The 14,801-nt window shown below is 38.2% G+C and overlaps 1 non-coding gene across 1 annotated transcript; it reads left to right on the top strand.

Annotated features, from left to right (window-relative positions):
* Nucleotides 1-14,325: 14,325 nt before the first annotated feature.
* On the top strand, nt 14,326-14,458 carry LOC116757202. Its single transcript, XR_004350856.1, has one exon. It is a non-coding gene; the product is annotated as a small nucleolar RNA SNORA72 (small nucleolar RNA).
* The last annotated feature ends 343 nt before the right edge of the window (nt 14,459-14,801 follow it).

Genomic DNA, 14,801 nt, shown 5'->3' on the forward strand with positions numbered 1-14,801 from the left:
TTCTTTTCTCAAGATTGCTTTGGCTATTCGAGGTCTTTTGTGCTTCCATACAAATTGTGAAATTTTTTGTTCTAGTTCTGTGAAAAATGCCAGTGGTAGTTTGGTAACTGTAGATTGCTTTGGGTAGTATAGTCATTTTCACAGTGTTGATTCTTCCAATGGAAGAACATGGTATATCTCTCCATCTGTTTGCACCATCTTTAACTTTTTTCATCAGTGTCTTATAGTTTTCTGTATACAGGTCTTTTGTCTCCTTAGGGAGGTTTATTTCTAGGTATCTTATTCTTTTTGTTACAATGGTAAATGGGAGTGTTTCTTTAATTTCTCTTTGAGATTTTTCATCATTCGTGTATAGGAATGCAAGAGATTGCTGTACATTAATTTTGTATCCTGCTACTTTACCAAATTCATTGATTAGCTCTAGTAGTTTTTTTTTGGTAGCATCTTTAGGATTCTCTATGTATAGTATCATGTCATCTGCAAACAGTGACAGTTTTACTTATTCTTTTTTGATTTGGATTCCTTTTATTTTTCTTCTCTGATTGCTATGGCTAAAACTTCCAAAGCTCTGTTAAATAACAGTGCTGAGGAACCTTGTCTTGTTCCTGATCTTAGTGGAACTTAGTGGATCTTAGTGGAACTGGTTTCAGTTTTTTACCATTGAGAACGATGTTGGCTGTGGGTTTCTCATATGTGGCCCTTATAATGGTGAGGTAAGTTCCCGCTATACCTACTTCTGGGAGGGTTTTTATCATAAATCAGTGTTGAATTGTGTTGAAAGCTTTTTCTGCATCTATTGAGATGATCATATGGTTTTTCTCGTACAATTTGTTAATATGGTTTATCAAATTGATTTGCGTATATTGAAGAACCCTTGCATTCCTGGGATAAACCCCACTTGATCATGGTGCGTTATCCTTTTAATATGCTGTTGGATTCTGTTTGCTAGTATTTTGTTGAGGATTTTTGTACCTATGTTCATCAATGATGTTGGTCTGTTGTTTTCTATTTTTGTGACATCTTTGTCTGGTTTTGGTATCAGGGTGATGGTGGTCTCGTAGAATGAGTTTGGGAGTGTTCCTCCCTCTGCTATATTTTGGAAGAGTTTGAGAAGGATAGGTGTTAGCTCTTCTCTAAATGTTTGATAGAATTCGCCTGGGAAGGCATCTGGTCCTGGGCTTTTGTTTGTTGGAAGATATTTAATCACAGTTTCAATTTCAGTGCTTGTGATTGGTCTGTTTATATTTTCTATTTCTTCCTGTTTCAGTCACAGTAGGCTATGCTTTTCTAAGAATTTGTCCATGTCTTCCAGGTTGTCCAATTTATTGACATATGGTTGCTTGTAGTAATCTCTCATGATCCTTTGTATTTCTGCAGTGTCAGTTGTTACTTCCCCTTTTTCATTTCTAATTCTATTGATTTGAGTGTTCTCCCTTTTTTTCTTCATGAGTCTGGCTAATGGTTTATTAACTTTGTTTATCTGCTCAAAGAAGCAGCTTTTAGTTTTATTGATCTTTGACACCATTTCCTTCATTTCTTTTTCATTTATTTGTCATCTCATCTTTATGATTTCTTTCCTTCTGCTAACTTTGGGGGATTTTTGTTCTTCTTTCTCTAATCGCTTTAGGTGTAAGATTATGCTGTTTATTTGATATGTTTCTTGTTTCTTTTTTTTTTGTTTGTTTCTTGTTTCTTGAGGTAGGGTTGTATTGCTATCAACTTCCATCTTAGAACTGCTTGTGCTGCATCCCATAGGTTTTGAATCATTGTGTTTTCATTGTCATTTGTTTCTAGGTTTTTTTTGATTTCCTCTTTGATTTCTTCAATGATCTCTTGGTTATTTAGTGGCATATTGTTTAGCCCCCATGTGTTTGTATATTTTACGGATTTTTTTCTGTAATGAAATCTAGTCTCATGGCATTGTGGTTAGAAAATATACTTGATATGATTTCAATTTTCTTAAATTTACCAAGGCTTGATTTGTGACCCAAGACATGATCTATCCTGGAGAATGTTCTATGAGCACTTGAGAAGAAAGTGTGTTCTGATGTTTTTGGATGGAATGTCCTCTGAATATCAATTAAGTCCATCTTGTTTAATGTATCATTTAAAGCCTGTGTTTCCTTATTTATTTTCATTTTGGATGATCTGTCCATTGGTGAAAGTGCGGTGTTAAAGTCCCCTACTATTATTGTGTTACTGTCGATTTCCCCTTTTATGGCTGTTAGCATTTGCCTTATGTATTGGGGTGCTCCTATGTTAGGTGCATAAATATTTACAATTATTCTTTCTTCTTCTTGGATTGATCCCTTGATAATTATGTAGTGTCCTTCTTTGTCTCTGGTAACATTCGTTTTTTTAAAGTCTATTTTTTCTGATATGAGAATTGCTACTCTAGCTTTCTTTTGATTTCCTTTTGCATGGAATATCTTTTCCATCCCCACTTTCAATCCATATGTGTCCCTAGGTCTGAAGTGGGTCTCTTGTAGACAGCATACATATGGGTCTTTTTTTTTATCCCTTAAGCCAGTCTATGTCTTTTGGTTGGAGGATTTAATACATTTACATTTAAGGTAGTTATCCATATATATGTTGCTACTACCATTTTCTAAATTGTTTTGGGTTTGTTATTGTAGGTCTTTTCTTCTCTTGTGTTTCCTGTCTAGAGAAGGTCCTTTAGCATTTCTGGTAAAGCTGGTTTGGTGCTGCTGAATTCTCTCAGCTTTTGCTTGTCTGAAAAGCTTTTGATTTCTCCGTTGAATCTGAATGAGATCCTTGCTGGGCAGAGTAATCTTGTTTGCAGGTTTTTCCCTTTCATCACTTTAAATATGCCCTGCCACTCCCTTCTGGCTTGCAGAGTTTCTGCTGAAAGATCAGCTGCTAACCTTATGGGGATTCCTTTGTATGTTATTTGTTGCTTCTCCCTTCCTGCTTTTAATATTTTTTCTTTGTATTTAATTTTTGATAGTTTGATCAATATGTGTCTTGTCATGTTTCTGCTTGGATTTATCCTGTATGGGACTCTCTGTCCTTCCTGGACTTGATTATTTCCTTTCCCATATTATGGAAGTTTTCAACTATAATCTCTTCAAATATTTTCTCAGTCCCCCCTTTTTTTTTTCTCTTCTTCTTCTGGGACCCCTATAATTTGAATGTTGCTGTGTTTAATGTTGTCCCAGAGACCTCTGGGACTGCCCTCAATTCTTTTCATTCTTTTTTCTTTATTCTGCTCTGTGGTAGTTAATTCAACTATTTTATCTTCCAGGTCACTTATCCATTCTTCTGCCTCAGTCATTCTGCTATTGATTCTTTCTAGAGAATTTTTTTTTCTTTTTTTTTTTGTAGTACGCGGGTCTCTCACTGTTGTGGCCTATCCCATTGCGGAGCACAGGCTCCGGACACACAGGCTCAGCGAGTGGTTTCCTCATAACCACTTCTGTATTAGACTTGTATAGATCAAATGCATTAAAAGATATCTGCAGGGAGTAATGTCAGTATCATGGTAGAATGAGACACTCCCTTTGTCTCTCCCCTTCAATCTGCAACCAGTGAATCATCCACAACTCAACAAAGGTGCCTATACTCAATACACCAGGACACTGGAGAATTCCACACATCTGTACATCTAAAGGTGGGTAGACTGAAAACACATAGAGAAAGTAGAACCAGGGTACAGGAGAATGAGTGATGTTGCAATCCCAGATCCTTAGCTGTGGTGGCTGAACCTACTGCTCCAGAGAACACAGTAGCATCAGGGTAGGCAGCACACAATTCCAACCTCTCAGCCATAGTGATGTCTGTGGCCACAGGGAATGAAGCAGCAGTGGCAGTGGGGCCAGTGACCCTGTCCCTCCAGTGATGGAGGTGCTCATGACTCTTACCACCCTTCTTGTCCACAGCAGTCGCACCCACAAATCCAACAATCCCAGACATGACAGAGGCACCCGCTACCCTGGCTCCTCCCTCACCTTCACTCTCCTCTCACGGCAGCAGAGCTTGCAACACAAGAGACCCCAGATATGGCAGAAGGGCTTGCCATCCTTGTACCCCAGGCAGGGATGCCACTGACACTAGCAGCAGAAAGGTACCAATGACCCCAGAGGCACAAGCAGGGACAACAAGGGCACCAGGCAACACCTCTGAGAGAGGTGGTAGAGGGTAGAAAGTGCCAACTCTCGAATATAACCAGGGGTAGCTCAGGTAAGAGAAACCAAAAACGTGTACTGTAGCGCCACCTACTGGAAACCAATAGAAAGCCCTTTAATTCTAACCCCCTGAATAGAATGAAGTGGGAAAAAAGAAAAAAGAAAGATAAAAGGCTTTACCTAAGAAGATGTTTGCTACTTCAAATGCACTGGCAGAAGAGCAACTCATCAAACACTATGAAGAATCACTGTAACACAGTATCACAAAAATAAAATGGCAATTCTCTAGAAACTAAACTTAAAGTCAATCTAACGAGAATTCAAAATCACTATCATGAAGAACCTCAATGAGCTACAAGAAAACTCAAAAAGGCAGTTCAATGAGATTTGGAATAAAATTCGTGAACAGGAGGAATACTTGACCAGAGATTTAAACTCTAGAAAAGAACCAAACAGAAATTATGGAGCTAAAGAATTCAATAAATGAGATAAAGAATGTGCCAAAAAGCATTTAAAAAAGAGCAGACCATATGGAAGAGAGAATTTGCAAACTTGAAGATAGAAATCTAGAAGTGATACAGGTAGGAGAGGAGAGAAAATTAAGATCTCAAAAAATGACAAAATTCTGTAAGAACTATTGAACTCTTTTAGGAAGGGAAACTTTAGGAAAATGAATATCCCAGAAGGAGAAGGGGTGGGGGGAGAAGGGAGCAGAGAGTTTATTTAAAGAAATAATAGCCCTTCTTATTAGATTGATTGAAATTCTTTACCCGTGCCATGAGGAAAAGGAACATGTTAATGTGAATTTCAGTGTCAATAAAGAAAAAGGGGAAATTACATAGGAAGGAAAGTCTATGGAGGAGATAAATGATGGGTATCAAACTTTGGAGGTGGCCTAATGTGTCCACTAGAATTAGGCACCTGAGAACTGCCACAGGAAGGGAGGAAAGGAAGGAGAGGTCCCCAAAAGAAGCAAGGCAGGGGTGATATTTAAGCCAAGCACTGCCTTCTTTATATACTTAACTGGCTTGATTCTGCCAGGTACTTCTTTCACTAGGACCAAAATGTTCAAGACAAAAATGAAATAGCTAAACTCAATGCTGAACTATGTTCAAGTCAATTTTTCTTTAGAATGTAAAAAGCACAAAAATATTGGTAAAGACGTGGACACTGGGCCAAAAATGCAGCTGGGAATAAAGGTGATGAGCATCCTTTTTTGGTGTGGCAATCTCACATGAGCTCTGTGTGTTCCCCTGCTCATGCCTTAAAGATGATCTTCGTGTCCATGCTCCTTGCCAGTCTTTCAGGAGCAACACCTCTCTGTTTTAGGTTTTCTGGAGGTATATTCTGAGTTATATGAGATGAGACGAGAGATGACCAACGCTAAAATAATCTGCACATTCTCACGGTTTGCTGCTTTCCCTTTTCTCCTTTTCTCTTGGATTTCTTCTTTTTCCAAGAAATAGGAGTCCAACGTATTTCACCTGTATTTCTTCTCCCCCTCCCCCTCCCCAGCCCCCTGGTTCTGTGCATGTATATTGAAGAGGCATTGCTGTGGCAACCTTCTGTGAGGAAGCTTTCAAGCTGCTCTATTACTATATATTAAAGAAGATCATACCAGAGGGAACCATTTTTAAGGTAGAAGAAATTTAACCAAATTTATATCTCAAAATTAAGAGGCACCAGGACTCAGAGTGTAAAAATATTCTGTAAGTGAGTTCCTCGTTTACAAATATTATTAGTGTTATTATTCTTTGTATTCATTTTTACCTTGGGTTTGGAAAACCATTTCCATTTTCCCCCTAGAACATACTGCAGATTGGCATCTGGTACAGTTGTTCTTAAGTGTATTCCTCAGTGTGTGCTATAATAAGTGTCTCTCTCTTTAGTCTCTTTGGTTTTCCGTAAATATCAACTCGTAATTTTCCTTTTCCTCCTCTGAAGTCCTATCTATGAAAACAAAACTACCATCTATAGAAGATGGATTGGCTCCTCTGTTAGATGAATCTGTCCTGTCCAAGAGCGTCATGAACTCAGCACGTTATGAAAAGCTATGACTTCTAAATGTGACTCTCAGGTGGGTATCAAGAGGTAAGGAATATTGGAAGTAAAGTCTAGCCTTCTGTTGTGTCCTTCTTTCCTTCCTTCCTAGCTCAGTTCTCAGGTTTCTAATTCCAATGGACACATTGGGCAACCTCCAAAATTCGATACCCATCATTTATCTCCTCCCTAGAATTTCCTTTCTATGTAATTTCCCCTTTTTCTTAATTCACACTGAAATTCACATTAACATGTTCCTTTTCCTAAGGGCCTTGGTAAATAATTTCAATCAATCTAATAAAAAGGGCTAATGTTCACTAGGATACTATTGGCCTGTTTATGCTAAGCCCTTCATAAACATCTCATTCAATACTCACAACCATACTATGAAGTGGATACTATCAGTTTTTGTTTTTAAGGTGAAGAATTTGAATGTTAAAAGCCTTCCATCCCTTGCATAACAACACTCAAATAATATGTGAAAGAGCCGGATTGAACCTGGTTCCCTTGGAGTGTGAGCTCAAGCTTCACGCTCTGGACCATCTCATCCATTGCTTCCAGCTAACTAACCCTGGTGAAGACATCTGTGACCTGTAATGCCCTAGAGTGTCTTTCTCTTCTTCTGAAAGCTATTTTCTTTTTACAGAGGAATCTGTAATGCATCAGTAAAAGAACAGATTATGAAAGAGATTTAAGCTTGAGAAATGTTTGGCGCAATCTCTCAAATTCTACCAAAGTGACTGTCCTTTCCATTTTCACTAGCGTTGCCGTTTGAGCTTCTGCTCTGTTTCTTCCAGGGATAACCTCATATAGAAATGCGAGAATCTGTCTACCTCAGAGTCCAATACTCAGGTACGTAGATGGCTGAGGCTTTTCTGGGTGACACACTGCTCCCTCCACTGGACTGTGGGGGAAGGAGAAAAACACGCTCAAATCCGAAAGTTTGACATGGTACCTAATTTCTTGTGTGTGTAATTTTCTTTATTGACACGATACCTAATTTTATTTACATTTATTGAGAAACTAGGAGAGACAAGTAACATCACAAAAAACTCAGGGGCGTGATGGTCCCACAAAGCTGAGAAATAATAAGGGATTCCAATGAAGCTTGTCCCTAGCACAGCTGTGCCTTCTGTGACTAGGTTTTATTTTTTATTTAGGAGGCACAGCAAAGATGTGTTTTTCACACCAACAGGAGAAGCTTACAATTGTCATCGTGATCTGTTTTAAAGATAGAGCTGGCGTCGTTATCCTAAATTTCTATTCGAGAACTATAGTCTGTAGACTGCACATGCTTTATCTTTCTGGAAATATTTTACAATCTAGAAAAATATCACTATGGAAAAATATAGACCGAGAAGGTGAAGCAATTTTAACAAAGACAATCTAAGTTTACTACATTCTACACGATTCTGAATTCCATGTAGTGCAAAAATATGGGCAGAGCAGTCATTGAGCCATTCCAAACCTTAAAAATAAATCCAATAACATGGCAAGATTCATGGTTCATTAACCTTACTTATTTATTCATCCGTTCATTCAAGAGTCACTTATAAAGTTCTTACTGTGTGATGGACTCAGAGTTAGATGCAAGGAAAAATTTTTTATTCTCCCCCAAAAAGCAAGTTCTGAGACTAAGGTTTGGCTTTAGGTTGTTTCTTTGGGAAGCGATCTCAGGAAGCACATGGGTCAGGCAGGAAAGAAGTAAGACAGCAGCCGATGAGGGGTGTATAATTAAGTGAGTTACTACTCTGGGTCGCTGGAATTTAATCCCGCTGGCCAACTCGGCAAGGCAGTGCAGAGCATGCGCCTAATATTTTTCCCACCTGTGGGGCAAGAGGGTTGGACTATTTATATACTAACTTTCTTTTTTTTTTTTTTTTTTTTTTTTGCAGTACGAGGGCCTCTCACTGTTGTGGCCTCTCCTGTTGCGGAGCACAGGCTCCGGACGCGCAGGCTCAGCGGCCATGGCTCACGGGCCCAGCTGCTCCGCGGCATGTGGGATCTTCCTGAACCGGGGCACAAACCCGCGTCCCCTGCATCGGCAGGCAGTCTCTCAACCACTGCGCCACCAGGGAAGCCCTATACTAGTTTTCTTAAGTCATCAGTTGAGGGCTGAGGCCAGGTCAGGGAAAGGGGTGATTAATTCTCTAGGACCTCCATATGAAATGCATGTGAGCATAGCAGCACTGCCAATGGAGAAAGCCCAGGCAAAGAGATGTAGGGGTTAGTGAATTAAAATAGTAAGGCCCAGGGGACATGGGCAGGCCACCTGGAAGTCTGCTACAGAACACCAAAGTTGTATGAAGTGCAGTGAAGAGCTCACAGTGAGACATGGAGGTCAGGCATACATGCGGTTGATCTGGGTTAACCTTTGGACTGACCTGAGAAAAGAGCAACATTTTATATCATTTGTGATTAGAGGCAAGGACATAAAGTTGAGAAACAGATAAATTTGCCATTAGAAGTGGAAGCTGTTGATGAATTAAAGAATAAAGGCCTCATCTTCTGATTAAGTAGGGTGTAGATAATCCCCAAGAGTCAAAGGAGAGAGAGTTCAGTGAGAGATGTTCAGGGAATTGGAAAAGGAGACAATCAAGGACATTATGCTTTAATCATACATAAGGTCAAAAGATAGAAGAGAACAGAAAAGCAGTTTATAAATACTTTCATTGCCAAACAAGTTTTGGAGTCTCTCAGACCACATGTGTGGAAGTAGGGAGATATTTAATGAAGAGAAAATCATGGATGCACTTTGTGCCTTTCCTAATGTCCTATCAGTTTTGTCTTATGCTCAGCTGATCTCTAAAGAATCTGATTTTACTATCAGTCAGCACCGAGAACGCTGATATTACTAATCCACATCAAATCACCCAGTCTTAAAATCTCAACTTATGGAAGTAATACTCATGGGAAGTTGTTTAAGCAAAATGTTTTCCATTCTTTATCCACTTCTATAAGTATTATTTAGACCGCTAGAAAAATGCATGTGTGGATCACATTTTCTTAGGGCTTCTTAGGATAACTTTCACTGAATTATGAATACTTATCGTATCTTAAGATCGTTAAAGATCTGAAATAGTCATAGAAAATTTGCTTCTATATTTGTCAAGAATTTATCAATAAATTGTCTATTTTATCATCAAATGTGTTTTGAAGGCCCATCTGAAAATTTTTCTTACTTCAACTGAAGAAATGATATGTATCTAATCCTATGATGATAAAATGCTGTAACTTGTTTTACAAATATTACCCTGGCTAAAAGGAACTTGGATACAAACATGAGGCCTGAGTTATTTTTATTTTTTTGCATTTATCATATTGGCCATTTGCTGTATTATTCAGTTATGATTTTCTAACTCTATTTTTTTTTTTTTTTTTATTTTGCGGTACGTGGGCCTCTCACTGTTGTGGATTCTCCCGTTGCAGAGCACAGGCTCCGGATGCGCAGGCTCAGCGGCCATGGCTCCCGGGCCCATGGCTCCCGGGCCCAGCTGCGCCGCGGCATGTGGGATCCTCCTGGACCGGGGCATGAACCCACGTCCCCTGCATCGGCAGGCGGACTCCCAACCACTGCGCCACCAGGGAAGCCCTAACTCTATTTTTATTATCATTTTCATTGGGATTTTTGTGTATGTGGCTGAAAGTCTCATTACAGAAAAGTAAGTATAAATAAATTTTAAAGTGAAAATAATTTTGGGAGCTATGTAATTTTTTTAAAAATCACAAAATATGATTATGCAAAGGGCATAGGACTATATATAGAATAAAGCCACTAATCTTATTTATGTTAACCCCAGGCCATCAAAATCACTGCTCTGTCTTTGCCATCACGTCTTTTTATGCTGATGTGATTTCAGTCTACAGGGAGTCTACAACATAAATATATCTGCATTAGAGCATCACAAAATAGCACATTTTCCACATCTACACACCTAGAAAAGGGACCCAGATTTAGTGAGATTCAATTTGTCACTTTAAGATTATTAATGTATCATGGTTTCAGAAAAATCTCGTGAGGTAGAACCCCAATTCATACAGGCTAAGTAAACCTGCTAGTAACAGAAGGGGTCAATATTCAAACATAGGTCTGTTTGAATTTAGAATATCCTTTCTACCAAAACACTTTATTTTGATTTATACCTTCCAACTATACAGATAATAATATGTAAAGAAGGAAATAGATGTATTGTGTTAATATCTATTCAATGCCTGGTGGCTATAAGAGTATGAAAAGCCTTGCTATGGCAGTTCTAGTACAGACCATTAATTGCATCACATCACTGACTAGTTTTGTCATATGACATTTTATTCTTATGTGTTTTCAAAGAATAGTTTATACATTTCTACAGGGCTTTTTAAAAGCCATGTATTGGTGCATCATTAAACTTGTGCATGTCTATTTTTTATGGAAAAAGGTGATGGCTCCAATAGCAAGGCTGAGGCACCTGAGGAGGAGGGTAACTGAACTGACTCTGCTGGCAGAACTCAAGGCAGAAAAGCTGGATGACAATAAAACATACACAATGTTAATATTAAGTGGTCTCAGCAAATTAGTCATAATAGAAAGAAATAGAGTCAATGCATCTCTCCTCTGAAACTTGAGTGTAAAATGATGCTAGCTTTTGGTCTTCTCTAATTTGCACATCTGATGTGAGTGAATCAGTACATTGTCATTTATGCTGAGATAAAAAGTACCGCCACTGACAGATTATCTCATCATAAAAAAATGCTGGTGGCTAAAAGTAAGGGGTTTGGGGCTTCCCTGGTGGCGCAGTGGTTCAGAGTCCGCCTGCCGATGCAGGGGACACGGGTTCGTGCCCCGGTCCGGGAGGATCCCACATGCCGCGGAGCAGCTGGGCCCGTGAGCCATGGCCGCTGAGCCTGCGCGTCCGGAGCCTGTGCTCCGCAACGGGAGAGGCCACAACAGTGAGAGGCCCGCGTACCGCAAAAAAAAAAAAAAAAAAAAAAAAAAGGAAGAGGTTTCTCCTTTCTATGTTCACTTGATTTCCTCCATCTTTTCACTGACAGTAATAGCAGTTTCACAGGTCATGGGTAGTGCAAAGAAGCATCACTTAAAGTACTTGTCTGTCATTGTTTAGGCAAAGATGCCTAAGGAGAATGCTACCTGCTATTACAGTCAAAACCTTGTTAACAAGGTGGATTTTTGCCAAGAGTGAGGCTGAAGTGAGAACTACATCTCAGGTAAGGGGTCACCCACCCAATTATAATTACCAATGGAGTTGTAAAAAATCAAGAAAAATGTCTGACATAGGCATTGTTCTCCAATTTGGTGCTTGAGTTTCTGCACCAGAATGTCCTAATGTTGTTTATTTTTTAATCTAACAAATCAGAATCTCTGGAAGTGACACCCAGAAATCTGCATTTATAACAAGGAAATCAAATATATTAATATTGAAGTTGACTACTATTTCCTCTAGTTATATATCAATATGCCTACTCCAGTTTGATGGGAAAAAATGACTTTTTCCTTATTATTTATCATCAAGTAAAATTGTCACAATGATAAGGATTGTGTATAATGAATGCTTCATTTTCATTTTAGGTAGTCAAAAATTTGAAAAATTCTGAAGTCCAGATCTCAGACCATAAGCTAATTCTCTTTTATTTTCATATTTAAAATACAAGAATTCAAGTAGTTCACATCAAAGTGATAATTACAGAATAATTTTTTTAATTATTACAAACATTTTAGAAGACATAATGACTAAGCCTCTACATTTTTCAAGCTAGGGCTAATATTTTAACAAATTAGCCTTGCCTCTCTTTATACCAAAGAGGGTTTTGGTCATTTTTGTGACTGGTTTATCAGAAGACTAACAAGAAAATTCTGCCAACTGATTAACATGGTTATGAATAAACCATATCCTTTAACTGTGGTTTCCTGGATGGCCAATCCTGTCACTTGTTATTTGTAAAGCTCATATAAAAGGAAAACAACCATATACTAAACAACCTAATTTTTTTATGAGATTCAGAGTAAATGATAGTTCTATGAGGTACACTTGATTATTGTCAGCTCCATTTTTGAGGTAAGCAAAATTATGGCATAGAAAAGTAAAGGACTTTGCCCAGGGTCACAAAGATGGTAAGTCAGCAAGTAGCAAGATTCAGACTCAGTCTAAAGCCCATGTTCTTAACGGCTGTCTCAGACTCTTACCTCTGTTAAGAGATAAGAATATAATCATATTTCTAAACCATTTTCTTGTTATGCAGTTTAGTCTATATCTATCTTTTAATCTGGAAATATTATAGACCTTTTGGAACACATTCCTACCTACTACAATGATGTTATGACACTTGCATAAACTGTCAAAAAAAAACTCTCCCCTTTTTTAACGTTTCCAGAAATAAATTATAGTTTTTGATAATTTATATTTTATCTTTTTCTATAAAGTATCTTCATTGGTGAGTATAGATAGTAATAACTATACTTATAACACATGTATAGAAATCACAGTAGAATTTATAGCAGTCTAGAGCTAAATAATATACTGTGATGATTATTCTGAATAATTTTGAAGATAAAGATCAGAGAAATTAAATGTTTTGTGTTTGTTTGTTTGCTATGCGATGGACATTAATTAATTTTTGTCTGTGAGGATCCTTGCCTCCTTCCTCATAGCACCTAAATTTCCTGCTAAGGAATTAATTCTGCCCCATTTTGGTCATCTTGCAGGGAGTGAACAGTTGACATTGTGGCTGTCAAAGGTGCCACATCTTCCCTTATGTTGGCCAACAACACCTGGGCTCCACGTATGTCACAATCCTGGTCTCCCTTCAAAGGCATTGAATCTTGAGCATCTGAGGCAAGAGTGGGAGAATATTTAGAGGTGATTTATCCCAGTGGGACAAGGGGGCAATAGCTGCTTATGTCTTTTGTCTTATACCTGCAGCTGTCCCAGATTTGAAACAGTTTCTGTTTTCCTTGCTTTCTAACCCTTTAGAACAGGTATTAGTTCCAGCCTATTCTTTTCAGTCCCCAAGCCTTACCCAGATTCTTGCAATAAATCAAATTTCACTTAATTAGCTAGAGTTGCTACTTTCTGTTACTTACAACCATGAATCCTAACATATATATCTTGTCTATTCTTTTGTTCCAGGTCACCCAAATAGTAAATGGCCGAAAAACAACTTGAGTGAACCTGACTCTCCTTACTTGAATTCTCATACCCTTTTCAGTAAGTAATTCTGCTTCCCCAAGTATACATAGTACCTTCCACAACCTTCACATTCAAATCTTGCTGTCTGAACTCTTGATATCAAAAATCCTAGAACCAAATAAAGTTAATGATATCTCTTTCTATCCAAATTGTTTATCTAAATGGTTGCTATTTAAAATAAAAAGACAGGGCTTCCCTGGTGGTGCAGTGGTTGAGAGACCACCTGCCGATGCAGGGGACACGGGTTCGTGTCCCGGTCCGGGAAGATCCCACATGCCGCGGAGCAGCTGGCCCCGTAAGCCATGGCCTCTGAGCCTGCGCGTCCGGAGCCTGTGCTCCACAGCGGGAGAGGCCACAACAGTGAGAGGCCCGCGTACCGCAAAAATAAAATAAAATAAAATAAAAAGACAAATTGATTTGGATAGAAAGGGATACATTATGGGTAATGAACCTGTTCTACAGCATTAACCAGATTGGGTAGCAAATGGACAGTTACCAAATACATTTTCTGTATGAGGAGCAAAAATCTTACATTAAGACTCAGACTGCAATTGTAGAATTAAAGACTGAAAAATGGAGTGGAAATATAGGGCAATATCCTTTCAAATAGATTTCCTTTCTTTAAGGTGTAATCAATATTCTCTAATAACCATTGTACGCAGCTGCCCCTGCCCTAAACTCTCCTGGGAAATTTTCTGATTCATTATGGAAAACTGCCTAAAATATCTGTACCCTCTGATAAGACTCTCCTGAACTATAATTACAAATTGTGCTTTAGAAGTTGTTTTTAGGAAAGAACAACATCAAAATTTTATTTCCTACATATTAAGATAAAATAATATAACCTAAAGGAGATATCTATTATATTAACAATCAGAGATTGTTTTGACCTGAAAGGGAGTGTAGTGACCATCTAGCTCAAAATTCCATATTTATAAATGTGGAAACAGAGGGTCAGGAGGATAAAGTGACTTGTATAAGATGATAGAGGTTCAGGGCAGGCTAAACATTCACTATATTAAGATCATGCATGTGTCCCCAGACCTAGTTCTTTTCTTAGGTCTGGTTGTATAAATGCTGGTGATAAAGAAAGTCTGATTTATATGATGCATCTTATGTGGGAAATGTCTGTGACTCTAGGTATCTGATCAACCTTGAGAAATGACAGCACTGTTAGTGTAATAACTTTTGAAGATAACCATTGCTAATTTGATGATTACCAGTTGCCATTAAATGAACTTAAAAATTATTGTTTTATTTTCTAGAAAAAAAAAATTAGATGAGAAAGGTTGTTAGTGATCTTTTCTGACTCCTGAGCTAGTGTTTGTCCTATCACACCCACCTATGATTGACAAAGAAATGCAAGTTTTATTTTGTTCTTGGTCATTATCATGTTTCCTTCTCAAACTACATTTGTTAAATTTTATACTTT

Source organism: Phocoena sinus, chromosome 7 (assembly GCF_008692025.1).
Source record: "Phocoena sinus isolate mPhoSin1 chromosome 7, mPhoSin1.pri, whole genome shotgun sequence".
Classification (NCBI taxonomy): domain Eukaryota; kingdom Metazoa; phylum Chordata; class Mammalia; order Artiodactyla; family Phocoenidae; genus Phocoena; species Phocoena sinus.